This window comes from Trichosurus vulpecula, chromosome 8 (genome assembly GCF_011100635.1).
Source record: "Trichosurus vulpecula isolate mTriVul1 chromosome 8, mTriVul1.pri, whole genome shotgun sequence".
NCBI lineage: Eukaryota > Metazoa > Chordata > Mammalia > Diprotodontia > Phalangeridae > Trichosurus > Trichosurus vulpecula.
Window position 1 is genome coordinate 26,200,423 of NC_050580.1, and position 22,813 is coordinate 26,223,235.

The window sequence follows — 22,813 nt, forward strand, 5'->3', positions numbered from 1 at the left end:
CAGAAATCAGTCCTGTGATAACCAAGAAGGTTAGCACTGCGTAACTTAAAATCCTTTGTCCCATAATCCAAAGCAGCTTCTAAATGTAAGAATAAAAATATATTCTACATCAACAGAATAATTTTTTATACTGTTTCTGGCTTTTATGGGAATATGTAAAATAAAAGCCAGGTTTTTAACCATTTCCTTTGGGGAACACACACAAGCTCCTTGGATCAAAGGCACATCCTTGAGATAAAACAGGGCCAGGCCGGCTGTGTTGTAGAAATAAGAATGTGTGGACGACACTTTTATGGAGGGTGCTTTGAAGAAGTATATTTTATTGTGCTAATCAAATGGACAGGCCAATCAACTTAATTTCTATAGAAAAATAAAGAGATACAGGTCCAGAAGCCCTGCATGAGCTAAACTGGCCCCATCTCTGAGGTCACAACATAACGGTAACAGACGAAATTTCATTTAAGACATCAATTCTCTACCTACACTATATATAAACTGTGCCTCTGCTAACTAATCCTGCTGGAAATCACCGATCACAATTTCCAAAATCTTAGCTGAGCTTTCAGAGCCAATGTATTAAATAGAAAACTTCATGAAAGAGAGGGGAAAAAAAGAACAGGTCCAGAAGACCTGGATTGAGACCTGGTATCAGAGATTAGCTTTGTGACCTGGGCAGGACATTTAACCTGATGATTCTCCTTAAAGTGGAGATAGCTTGCTCCCTAGTTCACTAGAATGCTGTGAGGGCAGATAATACAATATACTCCAGTGCTCTGAGTCCTCCTAAAGAAGACATTCTGTAAATTTAAGGCAGTATTATTATACTGGTGCTTTACCATATACTGCTTTCAACCGGGTCAGGGCCATAACACACTAGAACGACAATCCACTTGGGAATACCCTTAGAACAGGAAAGCTAATGATAACCATCAGAACAAGTCTAACTACGCCACTCTCCTCTTCCATAAACTCGAATGGCTTCCTATTACTTTAAGGATAACCTAGCTTTCCAGTCTTCCTAAATCTTCCTACTCTCCTCAAACTCTGGCCTCCGTGTTCTTCCTCCCCCATGACCCTCCACCCCTGACTCCAGCCAGTTTCCCTGCCTATCCCCAATGCCTCGAATTCTCTCCCTCATGTCTCTGTCTCCTGCTCTCCCTGACTTTCCTCAAGTCTCAGCAGCTACCACCATCTGGCAAGGAGACTTTCCTAATGCTGTCCCTCTGAGACAACCTCTAATTTATCTTGGACACATTTTATTCGTACATAGTCATTTATTATTTCTCATTAGACTGTGAGCTCCTTGAGAGCAGAGACTCTTCTTTGCCTTCCTATACATCCTCAGTGCACAATGCCTGGCTCTGTGCTCAATACTCCATATACTGTGCTCAGTAAAAAGTTGCTGCTGAAAGTGCTTTAAAAGACATTACAAATCTCTGTACAGATCCGAACTCCCAGCCTTTATTCAGGATGGTGTATCATCTCCCGGGGCTCTCTCCTCTTCCCACAATTTCTTTGATCTCAACTACATGTGCACATATGATCACATATGTGCAGATGACTCCCAAATCTATGTATCTAAATCAATTTTTGCCAAAGCTCTGATCCCACTTCTTTTAACTGAACACTGGAAACCAGGGGCCAGTGGACAGACTGCAAAACAAATCAGGAAGAAGGAAGTCAAACCCTGATTCAGGCATTTACTAGCTGGGTGGCCCTGGGCAAGTCACTTAATCTCCAAAATGAGGGGCTGACCTCAATGGTCTTTAAAATCCCTCCTAGCTCTGCATTTATGATCCTATGACTCACTTAGGAATGACCCACAAGCACTTAATTAATCATCATCCACATTCCCTAACTATATTATAATGGCACTATGATGCTCCCAATCTCCTCAACACAAAGTCTGCCAACAATCGATGGGCCAGAGAAGAGGGTACAACCAAAAAGCCAACAACAAGCAAGCTAACAGGCAGAGATATCATTTCAGTATGACTAGAGAGAAGCCAGAGGTAGATAGATGTACAAGCTACAGGGCAAATACCCCTCTCTCAAGTCCTAATTCAAAAACAAAATACAAAGATGGAGTAACCAAAGAAGACAACGACCCATATAAAAAAATTAATGCTAATCTAGAGATATCCTCATAAGGAGAGAATAACTTTAGTAACAACTGCAAACAGAAACTCCAAGAATACATTCTCCATAATGATTAAATGAATACCTAGAAGAAATTAAGCAAGAGATAAAAATGAAATGAAGGCTCTGGAGAAATCAATTGAAGGAAAATAAATAACCCATTAGTGAACATAGTTAATATGACCCAAGTAAAAGACTAAAACAGAACAAGCAGAAATCAATGACTATGAGACAGAAATATCTATTATAACAAAACCAAAAGATTGGGAAAATATAAGAAATTATAAGATATCAGAAACAAATGACCTGAAAAATGAGTCATGGAGAGATAATTCAGGAATTGTCACACTCATTTAAATAATGACTTAAAAAAAGAGTTAGACATCACATTCTGAGGAATCATAAATAAATTTATACACAGTTAGAACCCAAGTCTAAAAAAATATAGAGTCTGCTGTCCATCTTCTGAAAGGAACTCCAAGTCCCAGGGATATGATAGTCAGAATTCAGAACTCTCACAACAAAGAAAAAATACTGCAACCTGCAAGCATCCAGAAAAAATGATGCCCCTCTTTCTCCCCTTCCTCATCTCACCATTCAGATGCCTTCTGCCATTATCCCTTTCTTCACTCCTGTCTCCCATGAAGAGGGTGCCTTTCCCTTTGCTAAGGCAAAGCCCTCCACGTGCACAAGTGATCCCACTCCATCCCATCTTCTCCAGCAGATTGGCTCCTCTAGTGTCCTCACTATCTCACTTAACTTCAATCTCTCCCTGTCTTCTGGCTGTTTCCCTACTGTCTATAAACATTCTCATGTCTCCCCAATTTTCAAAAGACCCCTACTTGATCTATCCATCCCCACCATCAGCCCAGATCTCCACGCTACTTTTGGCTAAACTCCTTGAGAAAACTCCTTCAAGCAATGCCTCCACTTCCTTTATTCTCTTATTAATGCTATAATCATGCTATGATGCTATAATCATTATAAAATGATTAAAATATATAATGCTATAATCATTAATGCTATAATCATTCAAATGAAAGTACTCTCTCTAGCTACCCATGGTCTCTTCAGTGCCAAATCCTATGGCCTTTTCTTAATCTTCAATCTTCTTGACATCTCTACAGCTTTTGATCCTGCTGATCACTCTCCTCTCTAGGTTTCTGTGGCACTGCTCTCTCATGATTCTCCTCCTACTTGTCTTACCACAAAGCCTCTTTTGCTAGACATCCATCCATGTTGAGCCTGATAACCAGGGGTGTGCCCCAGAGTTCTGTCTTGGCCCTTCTTCTCTTCTCCCTCTATCCTATTTCACTTAAGTGTGAACTAGATGTCCTGCATACATCTTAAATTCAGCACAGCCAAAACTGAAAACATCCTATTTTCCCTCAAAATGCTCCCATCCTTCCTAACTTCTCTATTCCTGTTCAAGGCACCAGCATCCTCCCAGTCACCCAGGCTTGCAACCTTCATGATCAACTCCTTACTCTTTTTCATGATATGCAATCTGTTGCCAAATTCTGTCATTGTATTCTTTGCAACATCTCATGTATGCCCCCTTTTCTCTTCTAATGTTACAATCACCCTGGGTCCAGATCCTCATCACCTCATGCCTGTACTATAAGTTGTTCCCCACTCAAATCTATCCTCTACTCAGCTGTCATAGTGATCTTCCTAAAGAACATGTCTGAGTCTATTCAGTTAATTCCAATGGTTTCCTTTTACCTCCAGGGGGTGTATAAAATATAAAATCTTCTGTTTGGCTTTTAATGTCCTTCATAACTTGACCCCTTCCTACTTTTCCAGTATTCTTATATCTCCTTCCCCTCTACTTACTCTATAATCAGTGACATCAGCCTCCTTGATTTCCCTCCCAAAAGAAACTCCATCTCCCACCTCTGGCCATTTCCACTGGCTGTCCTCCATGCCTGGATGTTGCTCCCTCTTCCAATCCACTCCTGGCTTCCCCAGTTTCTTCCAAGTTATGACTATAGCTCCACTTCCTGCAATCCTCCATCTCAGTGCTTTCCTTCTGATACTAACTCCGATTTGTCCTGTATGTATCTTGTTTGTACACAGATGTTAGCATATTGTTTCTCCCATTAGCCTGTGAGGTGCCTGAGAAAAGGGCCTGTTTTGTTTTTGCCTTTCTTTACATCCCCAAAACTCAGCATAGTGCCTGGCACATAGTATGCATTTAATAAAGGCTTGTTTACTTTACTGTAACACATTCAACTTTATATAGCAAAACCAACATGCCATGAGAAGTGACTGGAAATGGTCTGCACTGAAAGTCCAATGTGGATGTCAAAGGTCCCACTGCACCATTTCCTTTCCTGAGCCTTCGATATGTTACCATTAAGTAGAACTGTCCTAGTAGCAGCTGTCTACCTTTCCCATTTCTATACTGGAACATTCCAACCTCCCTACCCCCCACTACCACCCCCCTCCAATCCTGGCAGCCAAGAGTTACAAGAAGCTCAGAATTCCTGATTCTACCCAATTCCCTGCCCGAGGGGCTATACTAAAAATCCCAGTTGATACAGAAGTTGAGCGGGGGAGGAACCATTAATATGGGCAAAAGTAAATACTCCACATGTTCTCCCGTCTTTTCCTTTGTAGAGATTGTCAAACAGAGGCTTCACTTCCAGCAGAGAGCCCTCTCTCCCCTCCAACCCCTGTGGAAAGGGGTGCCAAATAGTCTGTGTACTTCCTAGAAAGGAACCAAAGCTCTGAATGAGCTGAGTCCAAATTCATTCTTAAACTACAGACTACACCCTCCCAACCCCTCTCCACTAACTGTACTCTAGTGGTATTTCTTTTCTCCACAGTATGGTTAAATGCTAGAATGAAGAAGAAGCTTCATCATCAAGGCCTCATAGTCCTAAAGGAATATTTCCCCAAGTGATGGCCCTCAACATCATGAGCACAAAAACCAACAATGACAGGTAGGGACTTTGCAGTCAGCCTTTCTTTGATTATAGGAAAGGATGCGTAAGCAGGTTTAATGAAATTTAGAAATAGTACATTCACGGATATGCAATAAAAATTAGTTGACCTATCTCTGTACAAAGAAAAGTTATTTACAAGCATGCCATGTGCTTCTTTGAGATTATTCAACTAAAAAGGAACTTTTATAAAATAGTGCTCCTGATCAAAGGCATCTATTCATATAAGTTCAACCATAGGAAGCTTCTTTATTTTTATTTTTAAAGTTGTAGTTTGTAGTTCACACATATGATGAGGGTCCAGAAAAAGAAGTCTACTTTCAACTAAAAACTAAGTCATGCCTCAAAAGCAAGCTAGAAAACAATATTCTAAGTGCTACATTACTAGCTAAGTGTTTAGGTCATCTTCAGAATATCCTGAATTAGTCATGAAGTCATTATGGTCCTTCTCGTGATATAGGGGCCACATCAAATGCTCAGAATGGTGAGCACTGTTATTCTTCACAAGATCCAGAAATACTCCAGAAACAGTCCTCATTCTATACTGTCATTTGGAGATCATTATTTTCTGGGACTGTTACCCAGGGTAGCAAGCTAGAGACCAAAGGTCAAATTGCAAGGACTAAAAGCTCTTTAAGTGTCCTGAGTATAGAACAGCAGCCCTGAAAAGCCTTCGAAAAAGAGGAGCTATGTTCTAACTCCTAGCTCTGCCCCAAGAGAGCTGTGGGCTCTGTGGCTAGTCATTGGACCCTTTGGGGCTTTAGTTCTAAACAAGGAAATTTCCAAGGTCCCTTCCAGCTCTATGACAAACATCAACAGTGATCTTGCAAATGGTACTGTGGTCTAGTAGTACCTGTTTAGGGATAGTCTGTCTCTGTCTCTATCTCTGTCTCTCTCTCCTTCTCTCCCCGCCACCTCCCCCAAGAGACTGTTTCACATTTTTAAAGAGCCAGGAACTGGCTGGCCAAAAGAGAGTGACAGTAGAATTGTTCTATTAGGAAATGTTAAGATTTATTCATTTTCAGTGGGATGAAAGACAGCTTTCTACACACAGAGAAATTATGTTATCATTAGAGTAGGAAAATAACAAGAACTTTTACCTTGTTTCTCCTAATAAAAGAAATCGTTTGTTCCAAACGACCCACAAGTGGAGGAATTTCTATGAAATTACAAGTTTCAAATAATCTCTAATAATTCAAAAGGTACCCTTCCTATATTTGTGCACTCTAATAATTCAAAACCTGCCTTTTCTATATCTCTGCGCATTTACTAGAATATCCATTTCTCTCTTGATCATAACTGGAAAATCTTAAATCAAGTGTATTTCACTTAATTTTTTATTCTGTATCTAATTTTGCTGAGAATTTACTCATTTACATTTAGGAAACTTTGGAAAAACTAATTCTGTTTTATTATTGTAGCAATCATATTCTTAGATTATTTGGTATTAAGCTGAGAATGTCTCATCCCATATGGGTTGAGGGTGGGGGGAATTCACCTCACTGGCACATTTGCATTCCATTTCCCCAAATATTTTAAAGAGCACTAAAGTAACCAAAAACCCTTGACAAATCCATGAATGCCCAAGAAAAAATATGTCAAAAGAGGGGAAAGGGGTGAATTGGCATCTATTTTCCTAGACCTTGCACATAAGAAACATTCTCATTCACATGTGATTTCCAGAGTACCACAAAGCTTTTTTCTTCTCCAGGAGCATTTTCCTTTTCACCATACAAACTGATCCTTAAAACATCCCAAGGAGATTCAGGGCAAACATTCCTGTTCTCATCTGCACAAAGACAGAAGATTCACACAAACACTGACTCAGCAGTCAGGAGAGAAACACCAATTTCTCTCATCTAGAACTCTATTCTTTACACTCCCTCAGTTTGTGTGGTTTGTCCTTCGTTCTCGAAGAGGACCATGACATCAGGAAGATGATACCATGACTTGCAAGTGAACTGGATTTAAGTGAGACAGGGCTGACCTCATTTTACAAGATCTCCGTGGGGGTTATCTTTCCACAATGACAAAAAAAAAGTAAATGGGAGAAGGGTGGCACTATGTACTAACAACTGTAGGTCACCAGCAAGAGAGACATGTGCACAGCGTTTCTGGTTCGAAAACCTGCTTATTCATCTTTTTCTTTGTTTTTCCAAGGAATAAAAATACTCCATTTCACATACAATTTAACAAGAGTAAATATATATCAGAGGAGACATTATATTTTATTTCAACTGATCTCTGTTTGTTTTTTAAAATGTCATGGCATGCATTAGATACTCACAAAGTTACTTTCCAGTCTTGAATAAGTACAAAAACAATTAAATTGTTACTAAAAGCACTTTGTGAATTATTGGGGCCAGAAACATTAGACTTTTCTTAAAAGTTAATTTCTTTTATGACTATATAACTGAACTTAAAAATCATGAGTTCAGGGAGAATATTCTTCAAATTACAATTATTTTTCTATTCTTAATAACATTACATTTGGTTCATTGGTAACACTATTAATGTTATAAATAATTAATATTTATAATGATTATTAGCAATTATAGCTGAAATGACAAGAGACTTTAGGGTCAGTTTGAAAAGCCCTATACCCACACTACCTTCTGTGATCCTTAAAACTCACAGAAGTGGGGGTGGGGTGGGGGAGAGTGTTCCAAAGATCTTCTCCTAACAGGCACATGTATACTTTGTTACAAACTGGTCCAACCTAACTTTAGAAAGCCATTTGGAATTTGGCCCAAAGTGATCACACTATACACCCTGTGATCTAGCCATACCACTGCTAGGTCTATACCCCAAAAAGGTCAAACAAAGAAAATAAGCCTTGTATACAAAAATGTTGACAGCAGCTCTTTTTATGACAGCACTAACCAAGTGCCCATCAAAGATTTGTGTGAACTGATACAGGGGGAAGTGAGCAGAAACAGGTTAACAATTAATACAATAACATTGTAATGACAAACAACTTTGAAACACTTAAAACTTCTGATCCATGCTGTGATTAACCATAATTCTTAAGGATCTATTCGTGAAGTATGCTACCCACTTCTTGCCAGACAGGTGAGGATTGAGGGTACAGATTTAAAAGATTATATGGCAGAATGTTAGGAAGCAGTATGGCAAGCTTGCCTCTACAAAACTCTTCCTAAGAAATCTAGAAATCCAAGATCCGGACCAAATCCTGATGGTAAAGTCCAGAAAAAGTCAGTCATTTGTCCAGCCCATCTCAGCGGAAAGAGACAGACAGTGAGGTCTTCAGACATTGGGGAATGGGGTCAAGTTAGCAGCACTCCAGCACCCAGGAAGAAGACCATACACTAGGGCAAGGAGGGGTCTTAGACACATATTGGAACACCACCAGACCTATAGTGAAGCACTGACTGTAACCAGGAGAGGTGCAAACTGCAGCTACGTCACTGAGTACCCAGTTTCAAGTCATAGATCCACAGTTGACTGAAAAGGGGACCTGTGCCTATGCACAGGGGTGAGATTCCCAGGTAGGAAAGTCCTGGGCAGTGCACTAAGAAAGAAGTAATTTCAGAATTAAGGAGCTGAGAGGTAGGGCTGAGAGCTCAGGCATAGAGCAGGGTCTCATTTCCAGCATCTAGCCCAGACTACAGAAGAATAACCAGGGTAGAAATCCCAGACCAAAGGGGAGCCTACAATTCTATCATTCTGGACCAACACAGATTTCCAGCTGACTGATAGGGAGGGAATCCAGCAGCATCTACCTTTGCGCAGACCCAAAATCAGCTCAGGAACTTAGACAGCTCAGACCAAGGGGCAGCAATTAGACTTTGCCCGATCACTCTGAAAGCTTTGAAAGCTTGCAGGTCCCCAGCCTGTGTCTGACAGATCTTGGAATAACACAGTACTCAGTACCCCAAGAAAGAAGCAGCAGGACCAGCCCAAAGGTTCCCTCCAAAAACGTGCCAGAACCCAGGCCTAACATTAAGTCCAAACTCAGGGTGTAGGGTGGAAGAATTAACAGATTAAAAAGAATTCCACCATAGAGTACAGTGTTATGGAACCTCAAGATACAAACCCAGAAGGGAATGACTACAAAATATGTACAAGCAAAGCCTCAGAGAAAAACAGAATGGAAAAAAAATTTCAACTAAAATTCGTAGAAGACATGAAACAAAAATGAAAAAAGAGAGGGGACTAGCTAAAGCATGTTTTTATAAACAAAATGAGAGTGCTAGAGGAAAATATAGGAAAAGAAATGAGAGGTATGGAAGAAAGAATTAGAAAGGTATTAACAGCTTGGCATAAGATATACCAAACCCTGCCCAAGCAACAATCTCCCTGAAAATTAGAATGGACCAAGTGAGAACCACTGACTCTATGAGGCAACAAGAAATATTAAAATAAAGTCAAAAGACTGAAAATAGAGACATATATATTCTATTTCTTTCACTTAACCATACATATGTTACAAAAGTTTTGGGTTATTTTTTCTTTCTTCCTATGAGGGAGTAGTAAGGGGGCAGAGAGAAAAATTGTAATTGAAAAAAGTGAAATGTGATATAATAAAAAAAACTTAAAAAAAATTAAAGATCCTCCTAAAAAGCCCTGAAAAAGGGTGCAATTTGCACCTCAGAATTTCTTCCAGCCCAAACATCCTGGTTCATTAGTGAGTCAGGAATATAAAACAACTATAAATCCCAATAGAGGGAAGATCAGATTGGCAATAAGAAGTTTGTCCACAGTGGCACTTGGAGACAAAGTCTAGAAAAAAACCCTTACCTGGCATCTATCCCAAGCTGACAAAGTCCAGCTGAATGTATTAGCATCAAATCAGGTGATAATGATTACAGTAAAAATCCAATGAGGTCAGATTCCTGAAAGGTTACAGAATGACAGTGAGCATGATGATGACTGTGCTCCCAAAACATTCTGCTTTCAGCAGCCTTTTGAGATAGGCGGTGTCCAGGACCATCTCTATTTTGCAGATGATGTAAACTGAGTTTTGGATTAGTTTACTCAGGACAGTAAAGTGTCAAAGGTGGGACTTGAGTTCTAGTAGTCTCATTTTATGTACAGATCAACTCTCAACTACACACATCACCCACAAATGTTCTACTTCCACTTTCATGAACTTTGAAATTCCCTTATCTGATCACAATCTGTTTTCATTCCACCTCTCCCTCTACCCTGCAGCCTCAAACCCTGGACTTTAGCCTCACTATGACCTCCAGTCCCTCCAGGTCATCACCCACACTTACCACACTCTCTTTGCCTTCTTATCTTGACCCTCTAGCGAACTAGTTCCTATCTTTCTTCTCTCTAGTTCCTCTTTCCTTAAACCCCTATCCCATCAACAATTTTGTCCTGCAAGGCCCAGGCCTTGGATTACTCCCACCATCTGCTGCCTTCACTCCTACTTATATGTCATTGAACAAAGCACTGTGCAGAATGAGGCCACTACAAAGTTATGTTACATAAGCTCAACTAGGCCCCCACTGTAGCACCTTCATAATCCATTCACAGTCCCATTCACCACAGCAGCTTTTCTAAATCTTTTAACACCCCCTGCAAAACCTCCCCTAGCTCCTTCCCCTACTCTCCCAGCCGAGAACCTTGCTTTATATTTCACTGAAAAAATGGAGGCCATATGCTGAGAACTCCTTCTGATCCTCTTATTTTCCCCATCACTCAGATGCCTTCTGCTTTATCTCCTTCTTCACATGTCCTGCTTGAAAAGGTAGACTTTCTCATTGACCAAGGCAGAAAACAAACAAAAAGCACTCAGCATTCACAAACAATCCTGCCTCTCCTGGCTCTTCTCCTCCTACCTGTTTGACCAGCTCTCCTCAGCTTTCTTTACCGCATTTTGTCCACGTTGAGCTCAAGGACCATGGCGCATTCCCTATGGCTCTGTCTTGGCCCTTCTTCTATTTCCTTCAACGTTATTTCACTCAACGATTTCATCATTTCTCATGGATTCAATTATCATCCCTATGAACATGATTCTCAAATCTGTTTACCTAGCCCCAACCTCTCTCAAAACCTCCAGTACTACATGACCAATTGCCTATTGAACATCTCAAACTAAATGTTCCATGGAACCTTGGCCCCCACTCTGGTCTAGGCCCTCATCATCTCATGCCTGCAATCATCTCCCTCACTCACCTCGCTACTCTGGGCAATCCAACAACACTGTCTTCCTTGATCTTCCTTGGAGAACATATTCTCCAGACCAGGGACAATTTTCCCTGTCTATCCCCTCCAAGGCTAGAATGCTCTCCCCGCTACTTATCTCCTCCTGGTTTTCATAAAGTTTCAGCTAAAATCACACTTTCTAAAAGAAGCCTTTCAAGATCTCCTTCCTGCCTTCCATCTGTTGATTATCTACATTTATCCCACATACAGCCTTTTTGTGCAAGTATTTCTCCCATTAGACTGGGAGGGTCTTCAGAACAGAGACCGTTTTGGTTTTTGCCTTTCTTTGTAATCCTAGCACTTAGCAGAGTGCCTTGAACATAGCCGGTGTTGCTTAGTAACAATGCTTGTTGACTAACTGAATTTTCTTTTAATAAAACTGTCAAAAATACATTTATCTTTACATTTTACTGATATTTTGAACCCCTTCCTCCTCTTTATGCTCCAATTTTTTTTGATGTTTTAGTCAAGCATAGATATGCACATCCTTCTACTGATTTTGGAAAGGCTGAACACTCATGGTACATGAATATAATGACTTTTACTATGAAATAAGTGATTCAGAGAACATCGGTAGACATGCATGAGTTGATGCATGGCAAAGAATGTAGGACTAGGGGAACAACACATGAAGGACTATAAGAATTCAGATGGTAAGACTAGGAAAAGGCATTAATTTAACTCAGACTCATTAATCAAAATATAATTCCTCCTCTTAGATAAAAGGAGAGGAATTACAAGTACAGAATGTTGCATGGGCTATCAAATAGGCTACTTTATTAGTTGGTTTTGCTCAATTCTTTTCTTGTTGCTATTGTTACAAGGAAGAGCCCAGTGGGAATTGGCAAATTGGAAAAATTAATGGCATGTAACAAAGGAATGTTATCAATAAGCAAGACAACAAAAGTAAGGGTTCTTCTTTCTTAAAATTATGCAAAAAGGTCCCATGCATTATTTAAAAGTATTTTTCCCCATCTTCTCACTATCATAGAGTCATAAGAAACAAACTGGCTTACGAGAATCAAAAGGAAGGAATCTAATATGAGATACAAAATAATTTTCAACCTTAGAGATGACTCCATTATCCCAAGCACCAAGTAAAGTTCACAGGATACAAAATGCCTCTGAGTTGCCCTCCCAGCCACAAAGTACACCCATTACTACCATGTCAATACAGTACTGGACTGGACTGGAACAAGGCTAGTGATATTCCAAGGTTGATCTTTCCTGGAAGGTGTACTCTAACTCTGAAATAGTTGCTGTCATTAGAGGATCCCTAGGAAATCAGAATGGTTCCAAGGCTACCACCAAAGGGTTTAATTCCCTCCAGAAAGTTTACAAATTAGTTTTAACTTTTTAGGTATATAGAACCAAACCAGGTACAGAGCAGACCTCTTACAACAGTTTGAAATTAAAGTGGGTTCCCTAGATCTACAGGTAATGGGTCAGCAACAAGAAGCTCTGCCATTTTGACCGTCTAGGCCATATATTGGTGAGTTACCCCATGGCCTGCCTGCCAGCATTGCAAAGGAAGAACACAATGGCTATGATGCATCCCCCTAGCTTATACTCCAGAGTAGAGCAACTAGTGCTGGGAAGTTTGGTCATTCTTGTACATATCCCTGGTCTAGATGTGAAGGCCTTCTGGGGCTTTGGTATTGGCACAACTGATAAACTAGCTCTTCTGTCTTTGGAGAAAGCTGGTGAAAGAATTCAGCAAAAGGTTGAAGGGGTGGTAAAAGGAATATATATATGTGTGTGTGTGTGTGTGTGTGTGTGTGTGTGTGTGTGTGTGTGTGTGTGTGTGTGTATTCAGCCTGCCCACTCCAAGTGGTTTCTACAGGAACAACAGAACAAGGTTTCCTTGCCTGCCTTCCAACAGGAGTCCTTTTCTTCCCTTCATTCTGCTGTCACAGAATATTAATTTAATTTTCATGAAAAATATTTAGTGAGCATTTTCACTGTAGAGCATATAATTCATATTTTGTATGCAAGAGAAATTGTTTTAAATACAATCATGCTGTGAACTCACTTTAGAGTGATTAATGTTCTTATGTCTATAAATTCCATAGTCACATTCATAGAACAATGAAAGATTTAATAGAATTAAAAGAATTGTACTATTCTGAATTCTAAAGAAGATCTGATTAAATCCAATCTACAATCCTTAAGGAAGAAACTGTGTGGGAGTTTTTTTCAGGAACCAAATGGGAATTCCCTTTAATTATAAATGCTCATGAATAATTATAAGATATTTCAGATTTACAATCAACAAATATTGACTATATGGAATTTTAACTTATGTTTTGATTAACTCCATATTTTCTAATTTAAGAAATCAAGAGACCTTTTTACTCAGCAAGATTCCACATGAACAGAGCTAGGAGAATGGGACCAAAAAAGAAAGTACTATACACATCTTAATGTACAGCAAATGTTTTTGGTTGTAATAGGAAATGGTGATAAAGAAGAGTATACCTAATTAGATTTTTGAAGACTTGGGCAGTTGTATGAAAGATGTCATTCCATGCACTAGGAAACGTCCAAGAGGCCAGGGTGGTATAAGGGAAAAGCCCTGGATTGGGAGTAGCAAATTCATCACAGGATTTAGAGTTTTAAATGACTTTACAGACTATCTAGCCATCCCAGCCACTTGATCTTGCTCCACTAACATTCCTGCCATGCCAGACAACTGGATCTCTACTTCTCTCCCTAGCATCACGCTAAATTGGTGAGATCTCACTCAATGTGGCTTCAACACCATCCAGCAGCCCAAGTGCAACACTGTTTTCCCAACACCTCCCCTCCCTCACACATACGTTCCCCTTCTTGTCTGGGGAACCAAACAGATCAGTACTCCCAATGCTCATGCCAGTGGATTGTACTATGGCTCTACCACCATCTTGGTGACTTCACCCTACCCCAGTATACCTTGCCTCCTTTTAGAAGGCAGACTCCTTGGGAAAACAGATTGTCTCTTCTATTTTTATTACAAGAATTTAGCACAGTGCTGTGTGGTAAATTCTTAACATATGCTTTTTCACTCATTCACCTATTCTGATCCTCACTTCACAGAGGCCAAGACAGGTTAAACTGTCCGAAGTCACATATGTGAGAAGCAATACAGCCAAAATCTGAACCAGGTCTTCAGATACCAATCCCAACACTCTTCCCAAGATGCCACAATCCTCAGAAGATCTGTTTTGATGTCAGCTTTACCACTGACTAATCATTTGACTTCAAAAAAGTCAGTTCCTTTTCTGACCCTCAGTTTTCTCACTGGGACACAATATGCACCAGCTGTATCACAGGAGCCTAACTAAAAGTAAGTGATAAAGGGCAAAGCTCCCTGAGCCCCCAATCAGTCTGAGCACTTCTACATGCATCATCCCACTAGAGGCAGAGCTGACAACAGCCCCTTAGCAAGGGCTAGGCGACAAAACTGGCTCCAAGGTAACAACACATCCTCCTTCCCTTTTATGTTGGCTGCATACACAGAATAAATAGAAATGAATGCAAAGCAGTTTAATCCCAGGTAGGCAAGGGAGGGGACGAGCTCCCGGGGGCATCAGGAAAGGCTTCAAGGAGGAGGTGGCATGTGAGTCGCATTATTAAGTAACAGAGGGCCTCTGAGGCATGGGAGAAAGTCAATACTTCTGTGAACACAAGTCTATCCCGACTGTCCTCCTTGTTTCACCTCTTCAGTACGGTCTCCATTTCCTAACACAGCAAGCACATCACGGACCGAGTTGTTAAGAGTTAAATGCAGTGGTTTCACGGACATAAATGAAAATTTGATGCTATCGATCACTGGAAGATTGGTTCCCCTTTTCATTGATTTGTTATTCTCCCAGTTTCATTGACAAACAGTCTTGGGATGATCTGGCTACACTGAGTTTCCCACAAAGCTTTTGGTAGATGTGCTTTCCCATTTTACAAAGTGGCAGTGCTCATAATATTCTACTGTCTTTTCCACAACGCTTTGCCAATGAGTTTATGTTCTAAATTAGTGTGGTGTTTGGCTGCCGTCACTCTCTACTTGGCAAGGACATGAAGTGTTTGCTGACGCCGGCAGCTTCTGTGCTCTTTTCTTTTGTCTTTTTTTTAGCTTGTTTGAATACAGGTCAGTTGAATGCAGTGTAACTGCCTTCAGTCTCTTCCTTTAACTGTCACCCTTTAGGTGTCAGATGCTGCTTGGGTCCTTCGATTCATCAATATTCTGACTGCACACAGGTAGCTGCTGATCACGTGGGGATCCAGTAAAATATAATCAACATAATTTTTCATGGTTTCTGTGACTTGGTGCTTATCACATCTACTGCCTTCTGAATCTCCTCTGGAAGAACAAATTAAATAATGTACAGGGGGACAATTTTGGTGTAGTAGTGTAGGACCAACAAAACAAAAAATGCAAAATGGCTTTGAGAGTACTTGGTCCTTTTTTTTTCTCTCTCTTGCATTTCACTGGCATTAAGAGTCAGCTTGGCTCTGTTAGGCCAAATAACAAACGGGCAGGAACAAGAGAGGGAAACTTCCCCTTCTTTTCTTCTCTTTTCCCATTTTTTTCCCATTGTCATGGTTGGCCATAAAGTTAAATACTGTCCAATTTCTTCACTGCCAAGACCTTTCTTAATTCTTTCTAAAAATGAACACCCAAAATTTAAATTGATACAATTGTCTGATAATTGAATTACCAATTTTCTAATAAAACGGACATCCCTGAGAGAAGAAAGCAGGTTTCCCTGCCTGATTCTTTCCAGGCAAAGAGGAGAAGTTCCGCATACCCTTTTAAGTCACTGTGGCAGGGAACTCCCATAGGTCACTCTGATAGGTCCCAAGAAGAAATTTTCATTTCCAACCCAAAACACAGCTGTTTATCACCAAGGCAGACACATTTCAGACAATGCTTTCTACTAAGTCATAAATGGGAATATCCAAACTAACATTGTTTTTCCTTATAAAGACCTGACTCCTTTTTAAAAAATCATTTTCCTTTTAACATTTTTTAGTTTTCAACGATTTCCACAAGATTTTGAGTTACAAATTTTCTCCCCATTTTTACCACCCCCCACCCCAAGATGGCATACATTCTGATTGTCCCTTTCACCAGTCTGCCCTCCCTTCGTCACCCCACTTCCCCCCCATCCCCTGTCCCCTTATTTTTTTGTAGGGCAAGATAGATTATTATACCCTACTGCTTGTATATCTTATTTCCCAGTTGCATGTGAAAACAACTCTTGTTTTTTGAGCATTTATTTTTAGAACTTTGAGTTCCAAATTCTCTCCCTTCTTCCCTCCCCACCCACCTTCCTTCGACATAGGCCACACATGTATCATTATGCATAACAGTCATGTTGTGAAAAACTAACCAAATTTCCCTCCATCCTATCCTGTACCCCTTTACTCAATTTCTTCCCTTGACACTGTCCCTTTTCAAAAGTGTTTGCTTTTAACTACCTCCTCCCCCAATCTGCCCTCCCTTCTATCAACCCCCCCACCGCTTATCTCCTTCCCCCCTACTGTCCTATAGGGTAAGATACCCAATTGAGTGTGTATGTTATTCCCTCCTTAAGTCAAATCTGATGAGCAAGATTCACTCATACCCTTTCACCTGCCCCCTCTTCCCTTCCAATAGAACTGCTTTTTCATGCCACTTTTATGTGAGATAATTTACCCCATTCTCTCTCCCTTTCTCCTTCTCCCAATATATTTCTCTCTCACCCCTTAATTGTATTCATTTATTTATTTTTAGATATCATCCCTTCATATTCACACACCCTGTGCCCTTCGTCTATATATATGTGTGTGTGTGTGTATATATGTATATGTATATATACACATATGTATGTATATTCCCTTCAACTACCCTAATACTTAGAAAGGTTTCATGAGTTACAAAAATCATCTTTCCATGTAGGAATGTAAACGAAATAAGTCAACTTTAGTAAGTCCCTTATGATTTCTCTTTCCTGTTTACCTTTTCATGCTTCTCTTGATTCTTGTGTTTGAAAGTCAAATTTTCTACTCAGCGCTGGTCTTTTCATTGAGAAAGCTTGAAAGTCCCCTACTTTATTGAAAATCCATATTTTGCCCTGGAGTATTATACTCAGTTTTGCTGGGTAGGTGATTCTTGGTTTTAATCCTAGCTCCTTTGACCTCCAGAATATCATATTCCAAGCACTATGATCCCTTAATGTAGAAGCTGCTAAATCTTGTATTATCCTGATTGTGTTTCTACAATACTCAAATTGTTTCTTTCTGGCTGCTTGCAATATTTTCTCCTTGAGCTGGGAACTCTGGAATTTGACAACAATATTCCTAGGAGTTTTCTTTTTGGGATCTTTGTCAGGAGGCAATCACTAGATTCTTTCAATTTCTATTTTACCCTCTGGTTCTAGAATATCAGGGTGGTTTTCTTTGATAATTTCTAGAAAGCTGATGTCTAGGCTCTTTTTTTGATCATGGCTTTCAGGCAGTCCAATAATTTTTAAATTATCTCTCCTGGATCTCTTCTCTAGGTCAGTGGTTCTTCCAATGAGATATTTCACATTGTCTTCCATTTTTTCATTCTTTTGGTTCTGTTTTACGATTTCTTGATTTCTCATCAAGTCACTAGCTTCCACTTCCTCCATTCTAATTTTTAAGGTAGTATTTTCTTCAGTGGTCTTTTGGACCTCCTTTTCCATTTGGCTAATTCTGCCTTTCAAGGCATTCTTCTCCTCATTGTCTTTTTGGAGCTCTTTTGCCATTTGAGTTAGTCTATTTTTAAGGTGATATTTTCTTCAGTATTTTTTGGGTCTCCTTTAGCAAGTCATTGACTTGTTTTTCATGGTTTTCTTCCATCACTCTCATTTCTCTTCCCAATTTTTCCTTTACTTCTCTTACTTCCTTTTCCAAATCCTTTTTGAGCTCTTCCATGGCCTCAGACCAATTCATATTTTTCTTGGAGGCTTTTGATGTGGGCTCTTTGGCCTTGTTAACTTATTCTGGCTGTATGTTTTGATCTTCTTTGTCACCCGAAAAAGATTCAATAGTCTGAGTCTTTCGCTGCTTGCTCGTGTTCCCAGCCAACTACTTGACCCTTGAGGTTTTTTTCAGAGTATGACTGCCTTCAGAGTGGCAAGTGGTTTGTCCCAAGCTTCAGGGGTGTTGCGTTTCTGTTTTCAGAGCTACTTCTACACAGCAAGCTCTGCCACATCAGCGCTCCTCCTCCCCCAAAAACCGCCAACCAGGACCATGACCCAGATACAAGCAGGGCAAAGCAAGAGAACCCTGCCTCTGTGCCAGCAAAATGCTCCTTGCACTCCTGCTCTGATCTGCTGCTTGATTCCTTCCACCCAGTGGGCCTGGAACTGCTGGAGCTCTGGAAGCAGCCGCAGGAGCTTCCTGCTGCTGGCGCCCTGTGCTGCACCACTTCCACCACCCCCAGTTCTGGGGCTGATCGCGCACTTTTCTCACCCGGATCCAGCAGTTTTCCCACTGATCTGCTAAGTCATCTTTGGCGTTTGTGGGTTGAGAAGTCTGGTAAGTGCTACTGCTCAGTGATTTATGGCCCTATGGCCTGCTCCACCCAATCTCCTTAGTGCCTGGTGTGTCCAGGCTCCATGATGGGCTGTGCTCAGCTTCCAGCAGGGTGTGACAGATCCTTCCCAGCGACCATCCAGGCCATCTTAGGCTGCAGACCTGCTTCCCTCTATTATTTTGTGGGTTCTGTAGTTCTAGAATTTGTTCAGAGCCATTTTTTACTGGTGTTTGGAGGGATTTGGGGGAGAGCTTAAACAAGTCCCTGTTTTCCAGCTGCCATCTTGACTCCACCCAAGACCTGACTCTTTTTTTTTTTAATTTAAATTTATTTATTTAACATGTTTAGTTTTCAGCATTGATTTTCACAAGAGTTTGAATTACAAATTTTCTCCCCATTTCTACCCTCCCCCCCACTCCAAGATGGCATATATTCTGGTTGCCCTGTTCCCCAGTCATCCCTCCCCTCTGTCACCCCACTCCCCTCCCATCCCCTTTTCCCTTCCTTTCTTGTAGGGCAAGACAAATTTCTACGCCCCTTTGTCTGTGTATCTTATTTTCTAGTTGCATGCAAAAACTTTTTTTTGTTTGTTTTTGAACATCTGTTTTTAAAACTTTGAGTTTCAAATTCTCTCCCCTCTTCCCTTCCCACCCACCCTCCCTAAGAAGTCAAGCAATTCAACATAGGCCACATGTGTATCATTATGTATAACCCTTCCACAATACTCATGTTGTGAAAGACTAACTATATTTTGCTCCTTCCCAACCCATCCCCCTTTATTGAATTTTCTCCCTTGACCCTGTCCCCTTTCAAAAGTGTTTGTTTTTGATTACCTCCACCCCCATCTGACCTCCCCTCCATCAACCCCCCTTTTTTTTAATCTTCTTCCCTCTTCTTTCCTGTGGGGTAAGATACCCAATTGGGTATGTATGGTATTCCCTCCTCAGACCAAATCTGATGAGAGCAAGATTCACTCATTCCCCCCTCACCTGCCCTCTCCCCTCCTCCCACAGAACTGCTTCCTCTTGCCCCCTTTATGCGAGATAATCCACCCCATTCTATTTCCCCCTATCTCCCCCTCTCAGTATGTTCCTCTCTCATTTCTTAATTTGATTTTTTCTTGTATATATGTTCCCTTCATCTTCAACTCACCCTGTGTCCGCTCGCTCGCTCTCTCTCTCTCTACATATATATATATATAGATAGATAGATATGTATATACACATAGATATATACATACATACACATTTACACATATATATATATATATAAATATATGCATATTCCCTTCAGCTACCCTAATACTGAGGTCTCATGAATCATACTTGTCATCTTTCCATGTAGGAATGTAAACAAAACAGTTCAACTTTAGTAAGTCCCTTGCAATTTCTTTTTCTTGTTCTTTTTCTTGATTACCTTTTCATGCTTCTCTTGATTCTTGTGTTTGAAAGTCAAATTTTCTATTCAGTTCTGGTCTTTTCACTGAGAAAGCTTGAAAGTCCTCTATTTTATTGAAAATCCATATTTTGCCTTGGAGCATGATACTCAGTTTTGCTGGGTAGGTGATTCTAGGTTTTAATCCTAGCTCCATTGACCTCCGGAATATTGTATTCCAAGCCCTTCAATCTCTTAATGTAGAAGCTGCCAGATCTTGGATTATTCTGATTGTGTTTCCACAATACTCAAATTGTTTCTTTCTGGCTGCTTTAAGTATTTTCTCTTTGATCTGGGAGCTCTGGAATTTGGCAACAATATTCCTAGGAGATTTCTTTTTGGGATCTGTTTGAGGAGGCGATCGATGGATTCTTTCAATTTCTATTTTGCCCTGTGGCTCTGGAATATCAGGGCAGTTCTCCTTGATTATTTCTTGAAAGATGATACCTAGGCTCTTTTTTTGATCATGGTTTTCAGGTAGTCCAATAATTTTTAAAATTATTTCTCCTGGATCTATTTTCCAGGTCAGTGGTTTTTCCAATGAGACATTTCACATTGTCTTCCATTTTTTCATTCCTTTGGTTCTGTTTGATAATATCTTGATTTCTCATAAAGTCACTAGCTTCCACTTGCTCCAATCTAATTTTTAAAGTAGTATTTTCTTCAGTGGTCTTTTGGACCTCCTTTTCCATTTGGCTAATTCTGCCTTTCAGGGCATTCTTCTCCTCATTGGCTTTTTGGAGCTCTTTTGTCATTTGAGTTAGTCTATTTTTTAAGGTGATGTTTTCTTCAGTGTATTTTTCGGTATTTTTTGGGTCTCCTTTAGCAAGTCACTGACTTGTTTTTCATGGTTTTCTCGCATCCTTCTCATTTCTCTTCCCAATTTTTCCTCTACTTCTCTAACTTGCTTTTCCAAATCCTTTTTGAGGTCTTCCATGGCCTGGGACCAGTTCATGTTTTTCTTGGAGGTTTCTGTTGTAGGTTCTTTTACTTTGTTAACTTCTTCTGTCTGTATGTTTTGGTCTTCTTTGTCACCAAAGAAAGAATCGAAAGTCTGAGACAGCATCTGGGTGCGTTTTCGCTGCCTGGCCATATTCCCAACCAACTAACTTGACCCTTGAGTTTTTCAGCGGGGTATGACTGCTTGTAGACTACAGAGTTCTATGTTCCACGTTTGGGGGGGAGGTGCCAGCTCTGTCACACCAGCACTACTCCTTCCCCAAGAACCCCCAACCCAGACTGGGCTTAAATCTTCAGCAGGCTGTGCACTCCTGCTCTGATCCACCACTTAATTCCTCCCATCAGGTGGGCTTGGGGCCAGAAGCAATGGCAGCTGTAGCTGCCCCCGGGGCTGGAAGCCGAACTGCCGCAGCTTTTCCCACTAACCTTCTCCGCTGTCTTTGGTGTTTGTGGGTTGAGAAGTCTGGTGACTGCTGCAGCTCACTGATTCAGGGTGCTGTGGCACATTCCGCCGGGCTCCTGGTCTGGTTGGTCCGTGCCGCTCACGCTGGGCTCTGCTCCGCTCCCAGCTCCCAGCTCTGTGTGGAACAGACCTCACCCAGAGACCATCCAGGCTGTCCTGGGCTGGAGCCCTGCTTCCCTCTGCTGTTTTGTGGGTTCTGCCATTCTAGAATTGGTTCAGAGACATTTTTTATAGGTTTTTGGAGACACTCGGCAGGGAGCTCACACTAGTCCCTGCTTTCCAGCAGCCATCTTGGCTCCTCCCCCCAGACCTGACTCTTTTTAATAATACATAAAAGATGTCTCATTTTTTTTGAGAGATAATTTGGACTTTCGAATCAGATTTTTCCTTCTAAATGTGACTAAGAGGGGCTTTAAAATAACTCAGGATATGGCAGTTCTACTATGAACATAAAAATAATAAAGAAGATCATGAAATTCTGTTATAACATACAGCTTCTTGAAAGGAGGGATTTTTAAATTCACTATATTTGTGTTTCTAGTCCCTAGCACAATGCCCAAGACATAGCAGGTACTTAATAAATGCTTGCTTTACTAAAAAAAAAAAAAAATTCTAAAAAAAATACAAATAAATAAAAATAAATGAAAAAAAATTCTAAACAAAATTACGAATTCTCTAATTATTAACCCTACATGTCTTAAAACCAATACGATAAAGACAAAGTAATGCTAAGATATTTTGCTGAATTGCGTCTGATTCAAACAATGATCAGAATATTGCAGTCCAAAGTGAGTGGAGAGTTAGCATGTTTAAGAAGATAATACACAACAATAAAACTCACTACACTTAGGCTGAAATCACCTAGGTAATCCTAGCCTTGAATTTGTTATATAAATAACTCCCTGGTCTAAATATCCAGGCAGTAATTTGAATTCTTTGCCTTTTAACAATGAACTCCTGGGCAAAATTCGACCAAGACCAGTCTATACTCCTTACTTAGGGAATAACTTATTTTCTTGTTATCCTGTTTCTTTCTTTGAATTTTTCTTTCCTACTTTACATCATTGCTTCCTTTATCTTTCTTTTTCAGACTAAATCTGTTTTGGTTTTCAGAGTTATTGAACTGGTTATAGATGCATTATCAATGTAATTTAAAAGAATTTCCTGGCT

General features: G+C 40.3%; 1 protein-coding gene across 1 annotated transcript in view; it reads left to right on the forward strand.

Annotated features, from left to right (window-relative positions):
• LOC118829440 (collagen alpha-1(I) chain-like) overlaps positions 1–22,813 on the forward strand; it is a 164,169-nt gene that overhangs the window by 122,364 nt on the left and 18,992 nt on the right. The gene's annotated exons all lie outside the window — the stretch shown is intronic.